We start from the raw sequence: 7,911 nt of genomic DNA, 5'->3' as shown, positions 1-7,911 counted from the left end.
ATTCACTTTTTCCAAATAGTTAAAAAAAAAAAATCATCAAAATGACTCAATTATAAAATCGATTATTGCACAATTAATGTAATACAATAATAACAATAAATTCAAATAAATTAATTCCATAGAAAAATAAAAACACATATTTGTATTTATTTTATTTATATTACTTTATGGACACGTGAAGATATTATGGAATTATATTTACAGTTTTTATTTTTTATTTTTACCCTATATAATTAATTAAAACAAAAGAAAATGTTTATTATTGTTATCTTTATTATTATTGGATAATATATTGAATTTTGCAAATGCCAATTGTAAAATAAATACAAAATAATTATTAATATTGTTTCAAATAATATATTCACTTTTTCCAAATAGTTAAAAAAAAAAAAAAATCATCAAAATGACTCAATTATAAAATCGATTATCGCAAAATTAATTCAATACAATAATAACAATAAATTCAAATAAATTAATTCCATAGAAAAATAGAAGAACACATATTTGTATTTATTTTATTTATATTACTTTATGGACACGTGAAGATATTATGGAATTTTTTATTTTTACCCTATATAATTAATTAAAACAAAAAAAAAGTTTATTATTGTTATCTTTATTATTATTGGATAATATATTGAATTTTGCAAATGCCAATTGTAAAATAAATACAAAATAATTATTAATATTGTTTCAAATAATATATTCACTTTTTCCAAATAGTTAAAAAAAAAAAAAATCATCAAAATGACTCAATTATAAAATCGATTATCGCAAAATGAATTCAATACAATAATAACAATAAATTAAATAACTTAATTCCATAGAAAAAAAAAGAACACACATTTGTATTTATTTTATTCATATTATTTTATGGACACGTGAATTATATTCACAGTTTTAATTTCTTATTTTTACCCTACATAATGAATACAAAAATACGTTTATTATTTTTGAATAATATATTTAATTTTGCCAATGCCAATTGTAAAATAAATACAAAATAATTATTAGTATTGTTTAAAATGATATATTCAATTGTGTCAAATAGTTCAATATTTTTTTTTTGAAGTAACCAAAATGACACAATTTTTAAAATGATTATTTTAAAAATAAATACAGTACAATATCAATAGAAAAAAGAAAAAAAAATCAGATTTTTTTTAATTTTTGTAACTTTGTGGCCAAATTAGCAAACGTGAATATATTCTGAAGTTATTTTTATTATATGTACAATATTTATGTATTATTCATACAATATATGAAATAAAACTGAATTAAGATTATTAATATATATTTTTTATCCGTATTATTATTTTATCATTTTATTTCATTTTGACAATCGTATAAAACACTTTAAAAAATGTGTCATGAAATATTTATTGACACAAAACATGAATAACGCAGTAATATGTGGTCCATAGAAGTACTTTTACACACAAATGTACAAAAGTGAATACATTTTACTGTCATTCAAATAGTATTTTTTTTCATTTGTATTAAAAGTACTGCATACTAAATATGAATTTGTTATTACAATAAATACTAATATTATATATAATGAATAAAATATTATTTCAAAATAAAAGAGTGGGTTAAAAAAAGTATGTTAAACAAAACATATTTGTATGTAAATGTTGGTGTTTTGTGTCCTGACTATTTGAGTATAATGTGTGTACTTTCTGTGAAGTACTGCAATACTTTGAAGTCCAAACATGGAAGTCTTTGTGTCTAATTGCCGGTCAGGAGATTAGCAGCGCTGCAGATTATCCAGCGATTAGCTGCACACAAGTACTGCGACAAGTACAAAGCAGCCGCGGTGTAGGCGCTAAAAGTGTCTTTTTACCTGCTAAAAGTCTTCAAGGTGAGCTCGGCCTCCTGCAGGACCCCCCCAGCATAGCGTCCGTCAGCGCGTCGCCACGGCAACCTGGAGCCTGGGACAGGTGCTGGCGCTCTTCTTCATCCTCATCCTCCTCATCGTCATCTTCCTCGTCATCGTCACCTGACCAACACCTCAGACCTTCATGGAGGACAGGAAACACCTGCTGGACCACCTCAGGGTGCACTCAGACCTGAGAGAGAGAGAGAGAGAGAGAGAGAGAGAGAGAGAGAGAGAGAGAGAGAGAGAGAGAGAGAGAGAGAGAGAGAGAGAGAGGGAGGGAGGGAGGGAGGGAGGGAGGGAGGGAGGGGGGCGGGGGGAGGAGCTAATGAGCTAAAGCTTTCTTTTCAGCACCAAGGACAGCCCACATCAATGTCATTATATATTATTCATTATAATATGTAATTATATATAATTCATTATATTACATAATTATATATAATTCATTAAAGTATGTAAATATATATATATGTAATTATATATAATTAATTATACTATGAAAAAAATTATAATATGTAATTACATATAATTAATTATATATAATCAATTATGCTGTGTGATTATATATAAATACGTAATTATATATAATTATAATAGGAAATTATATATAATTATTTATACTATGTAATTATATATAACTAAATATAGTAGGAAATATATATATAATTACAATATGTAAATATGTATATTATAGTATATAATTATATATAATTCATTATATGTAATTATACATAATTAATTATATGTAATTATATATAATTAATTGTACTATGTAATGATATATAATTAATTATATGTAGTTGTATATAATTAATTATATTTAATTATTATAATATGAAATTAAATATGATTATAATATGAAATTAAATATGATTATATGTAATTATATATAATTAATCATAATATGAAATTATATATAATTAATTATCATATGTAATTATATATAATTAATTATATAATGTAATTATGTATAATTAATTATATGTTATTATATATAATTAATTATAATAAGAAAGTATATATAACTAATTCATTATAATATGTAATTATATACAATTATAGTATGTAATTATATATATCCATCCATTTTCTACCGCTTGTCCCTTTTGAGGTCGCGGGGGTTGCTGGAGCCTATCCCAGTTAATTATAATATGTAATCATGTATAATTAATTATAGTATATAATTATAAATATTTAATTATAATTATAAATATATAATTATTATATATATATATATATATATATACATACACACACACACACATATAAATATACATATACGTATATGTGTATATATATCTATATATCTTTATATCTCTATATATATATATATATATATACACATATATGTATATATATACATATAGTAATATACTAATATAATATACTATTATACACACACACACACACATATATATATATATATATATATATATATATGTATATATATGTATTAAATCACCAAAAATAATTCCCAGGCGCAGCCACCGCTGCTGTTCACTGCTCCCCTCACCTCCCAGGGGGTGAACAAGGGTGATGGGTCAAATGCAGAGAAAAATTTCGCCACACCTAGTGTGTGTGTGTGTGTGTGTGTGTGTGTGTGTGTGTGATTATCATGGGTACTTTTAACTTTTTAAAATAATGTATCTTTTCTCAAATTGCCAACTTTGTCTTCTTACTTTCTCTCTATTGTTATATTAATTATTGTTATATTCATCAAGTAAAAATGTTTGACTTATCTGCACGCACAAAAGAAATTAGGCTGCTACTTCCTTTATTTGCGTGAATTAAATGAAGTTTTCCAAAGCACTGAACGTTTATGACGTAAGTGTTGTGGTGTTTCTGGCGACATCTAGCGGTTTAAGTTGGTCATGACACTTACAAAACATTCCACTCATTCATTTCGTGAAGGTTGAACTTATTTATTACAATGACAATAAAAAATGTGCTTTTTATGTGAAATAAATCCATAAAATGACATTGACACTAATTGAGTGGAATATAGTAGTTGGGCTGAGGCTGAGCCAATCAGAGATAACGATACTGAACACTGCTCTGATTGGTCAATACTAGTTTTACTTCATCTTGACATTTTCATGCTTGAAAACGCTTTTTAAAATAAAATGATAAAATGTCCATGCTTCTCTTTTCTTAATTTAAAAATATATAAAACATGTCCATGCTTTTTATTATTTAATTAATTTAATATATTTGTAATTGTTATTTTTAATTACAAATTATGTCAATTATTCTTTTTCAAATTAAAAAAAATCATAAAACTTCCTCTTTTTTTAATAAAATGTCCATGTTTCTTTTTCTATATATTTTTTAAATAACATTTTTTTTCACGCTTCTTTAATTTAAAATAAAATTTTTTTTTTTTTTAATCTAAAATATATATATATTTATTATTCAATTAATTCAATTTAACAAAATTTCTTTGCTTATTTTTTAATTGTTATTTTTAAATTGTCAAAATATGTAAATGATTCCTTTTCAAATAAAAAATATATATGAAAAAATGTTTATGCTTCTTTTTTCTTTTTTTTAAATGCCCAATGCTTCTTTTTAAAATAAAATAAATAGTATTACATTGTCTGTTTTTTAAAACTAAAATGTCCATGTTTCTTTTCTACTGTTTTTTTAAATAAAAAAATATTCATGCTTCGTTAATTTAAAAATAAAATTATAAAATGTGCATGCTTCTTTTTAAAAAAAATCAAAAATATATATAAAATGTCCATGTTTTTTGTTAATTAATATTAATTTTTTTTAAATTGCTTGTTAATTATTTTTTATTACAAAGTATATCAATTATTCATTTTGAAATTAAAACAAATATAAAATGTCCTCTTTTTTTTAAATAAAATGTCTGTTTCTTAAAAAAAATAAAAATTGCACATTATTTTTTTAATAAAATGTAAAAGTTTTTTTTAATATAAAAAGTTCATGTTTTTAATTATTATTTTTTTGTTTACAAAAAATATCTATGTTTCTTTTTTAAATTGAAAAAAAACGTCCTTGCTTTTGTTTTTCAAATACAAATATGATTGTACATGTTTTTGTTTTTTTAAATAAATTGTCCATGTTTATTTTTCTATTGTTTTTTAATAAAACAAATGCATCTTTAATTTAGAATAAAATTATTAAATGTCCACGCTTCTCTTTTTTTAATGTAAAAAAATATATAATTATTATTTAATTAATTAATATAAATACAAATGTATTTGCTTCTTTTTTAATTATTTATAATTACAAAGTGTCAATTATTCATTTTCAAATTAAAAATAATATAGAATGTCCTCTTTCTTTTTTTATTAAAAAATGTCCATGTTTCTTTTTATTTTTTAAACAGTATTACATTGTCTGTTTAAAAAAAAATTGTCCATGTTGCTTTTTTAAATAAAAAATAGTATTAAACTGTCTGTTTAAAAAAAAGAGTCCATGTTTTATAAAATGTCCATGCTTCTTTTTTTAAAATAAAATGTCCATGCTTTTTATTATTTAATTCATTAATATTAATAAAATGTTTTTGCTTGTTTTTAATTGTTATTTTCAATTACAAAGTATGTCAATTATTCATTTTCAAATTAAAACAAATATAAAATGTCCTAATTTTTTAATAAAATGTCTAAGTTCCTTCTTTGTTTAAAAATAAAATAAACTTTACAAGTTTTTAATAAAATGTCTGTTTCTTTAAAAAAAAGAAAATTGTACATGATTTTTAAATAAAATGTCAGTTTCTTTTTTAATATGAAAAGTCCATAATTTTTTTTTTTTTTTACAAAAAACATCCATGTTTATTTTTTAAATTGAAAAAAAATAACGTCATCGTCATGTTTCTTTTTCTATTGTTTTTTTTAAATAAAAAATGTTCATGCTTCTTTAATTTAAAATACAATTATTAAATGTCCATGCTTCTCTTTTTTAATCTTAAAATATATATAGAATGTCCATGCTTTGTATTATTTCATTAATTATTAATAAAATGTATTTGCTTCTTTTTAAATGATTTTTAATGACAAAATATGGCAATTATTCCTTTTCAAATTAAATCATTTTTTAATAAAATGTCTAAGTTCCTTCTTTGTTTAAAAATAAAATAAATTGTACATGTTTTAATAAAATATCCAAGTTTAATTTTTTTAATATATAAAGTTTATGTTTTTATTAGTTTTTTTTATTACAAAAAATATCCATGTTTCTTTTTAAATTGGGAAAAAACGTCCTTGCTTATGTTTTTCAAGTAGATATAAATGTTACATGTTTTTTTTGTATAAAATGTTCATGTTTCTTTTTCTATTGTTTTTTTAATTAAAAATAATTAATGCTTCTTTAATTTAAAAAAAAATTATAAAATGTCCATGCTTTTTAAAATTTGTATCTCATAAACATATATATTTATTATTTAATTAATATTAATAAAATGTATTTGCTTCATTTTTAATTACAAAAGTATGTCAATTATTCCTTTTCAAATTGAAACAAATCCATAAAATGACATTGACACTAATTGAGTGGAATATAGTAGTTGGCCTGAGGCTGAGCCAATCAGAAACCACGATACTGAACACTGCTCTGATTGGTCAATACTTCTCTAATATTACTAGTTTTACTTCATGTTCATGCTTGTAAAAAGAAGAATATACTTCCATCCATCCATCCATCTTCTTCCGCTTATCCGAGGTCGGGTCGCGGGGGCAGCAGCCTAAGCAGGGAAGCCCAGACTTCCCTCTCCCCAGCCACTTGGTCCAGCTCCTCCCGGGGGATCCCGAGGCGTTCCCAGGCCAGCCGGGAGACATAGTCTTCCCAACGTGTCCTGGGTCTTCCCCGTGGCCTCTTACCGGTCGGACGTGCCCTAAACACCTTCCTAGGGAGGCGTTTGGGTGGCATCCTGACCAGATGCCCGAACCACCTCATCTGGCTCCTCTCCATGTGGAGGAGCAGCGGCTTTACTTTGAGCTCCTCCCGGAGCCATAACCCAAAGCTCATGACCATAGGTGAGGATGGGAACGTAGATCGACCGGTAAATTGAGAGCTTTGCCTTCCGGCTCAGCTCCTTCTTCACCACAACGGATCGATACAGCGTCCGCATTACTGAAGACGCCGCACCGATCCGCCTGTCGATCTCACGATCTACTCTTCCCTCCCTTGTGAACAAGACTCCGAGGTACTTGAACTCCTCCACTTGGGGCAAGATCTCCTCCACAACCCGGAGATGGCACTCCACCATTTTCCGGGTGAGAACCATGGACTCGGACTCGGAGGTGCTGATTCTCATCCCAGTCGCTTCACACTCAGCTGCGAACCGATCCAGTGAGAGCTGAAGATCCTGGCCAGATGAAGCCATCAGGACCACATCATCTGCAAAAAGCAGAGACCTAATCCTGCAGCCACCAAACCGGATCCCCTAAACGCCTTGACTGCGCCTAGAAATTCTGTCCATAAAAGTTCAGAACAGAATGGGTGACAAAGGGCAGCCTTGGCGGAGTCCAACCCTCACTGGAAACGTGTCCGACTTACTGCCGGCAATGCGGACCAAGCTCTGGCACTGATCATACAGGGAGCGGACCGCCACGATCAGACAGTCCGATCCGCATACTCTCTGAGCACTCCCCACAGGACTTCCCTAGGGACACGGTCTAATGCCTTCTCCAAGTCCACAAAGCACATGTAGACTGGTTGGGCAAACTCCCATGCACCCTCAAGGACCCTGCCGAGAGTATAGAGCTGGTCCACAGTTCCACGACCAGGACCAAAACCACACTGTTCCTTTTGGATCCGAGGTTCGACTATCCGGCGAAGCCTCCTCTCCAGTACACCTGAATAGACCTTACCTCTCCAGTACACCTGAATAGACCTTACCGGGAAGGCTGAGGAGTGTGATCCCACAATAGTTGGAACACACCCTCCGGGTTCCCCTTCTTAAAGAGAGGAAACACTACCCCGGTCTGCAATTCCAGAGGTACCGCCCCACCGATGTCCACGCCATGCTGCAGAGTCTTGTCAACCAAGACAGCCCCACAGCATCC

At 28.0% G+C, this 7,911-nt stretch overlaps 1 protein-coding gene across 1 annotated transcript in view; it reads right to left on the bottom strand.

Annotated features, from left to right (window-relative positions):
• Positions 1 to 2,022, bottom strand: part of LOC133575613 (potassium voltage-gated channel subfamily B member 2-like) — a 22,071-nt gene extending 20,049 nt beyond the window's left edge. Inside the window, exon 1 of the mRNA XM_061928303.2 lies at positions 1,847 to 2,022. The gene's annotated coding sequence lies outside the window, so the exon portion shown is untranslated. The remainder of the gene's footprint in view (positions 1 to 1,846) is intronic.
• Between the last annotated feature and the right edge of the window lie 5,889 nt (positions 2,023 to 7,911).

This window comes from Nerophis lumbriciformis, linkage group LG33, assembly GCF_033978685.3.
Source record: "Nerophis lumbriciformis linkage group LG33, RoL_Nlum_v2.1, whole genome shotgun sequence".
NCBI lineage: Eukaryota > Metazoa > Chordata > Actinopteri > Syngnathiformes > Syngnathidae > Nerophis > Nerophis lumbriciformis.
This window is presented reverse-complemented; position numbering and strand designations above follow the sequence as displayed.